The sequence below is a fragment of the Merops nubicus genome, unplaced genomic scaffold (genome assembly GCF_000691845.1).
Source record: "Merops nubicus isolate BGI_N331 unplaced genomic scaffold, ASM69184v1 scaffold24563, whole genome shotgun sequence".
Classification (NCBI taxonomy): domain Eukaryota; kingdom Metazoa; phylum Chordata; class Aves; order Coraciiformes; family Meropidae; genus Merops; species Merops nubicus.
Window position 1 is genome coordinate 1,909 of NW_008601304.1, and position 590 is coordinate 2,498.

A 590-nucleotide genomic window follows, 5' to 3' on the forward strand; every position below is an offset into this window, starting at 1 on the left:
TATGGAAAATCTATAGGGGTGGGGAGACAAGGGGGTGTCTATAGGAGGCTATGGCACTTGGGGGGGTCTATGGGTGTCTATGAGGCATCTATAGGGCTATAGGGGTGTCTATGGGGGTTCTATGAGAGTGAGGGGGCATCTGTGTGGTTATAGAGGGGCCTATTGGGCTGGGGTATCTATGGGATATCTAAGAGGCTGGAGGGGTCTTTGGGGGGGTCTATGGATGGTTCATGTGAGTTCTAAGGAACTGAGGGGACATCTATGGGGCTATAGGGAGGTGTATTGGGGAGGTCTATAGGGTTCTGTGGGGCTGGGGTCATCTATGGGTTGTCTATGGAGCAGGGTGTCTGTGGGGCTATAGGGGTGTCTATGAAGCTGAGGAGGTCTGTGGGGCTGAGGGGATCTGCAGGGCGGGTGCCTGTAGGTCTCTATAGGTCCCAGTGGCTGTCTATAGGTCCCATAGGTGTCAAGGGGTGTCCATAGGTTCCACAGGTCTCTATGTGTCCCTACAGGTGCTGTGGGTCTCTATGGGTTCCACAGGGTGTCTGTCTATTGGTCCCTATGGGCCCCAGAGATGCTGTGGGTGACTC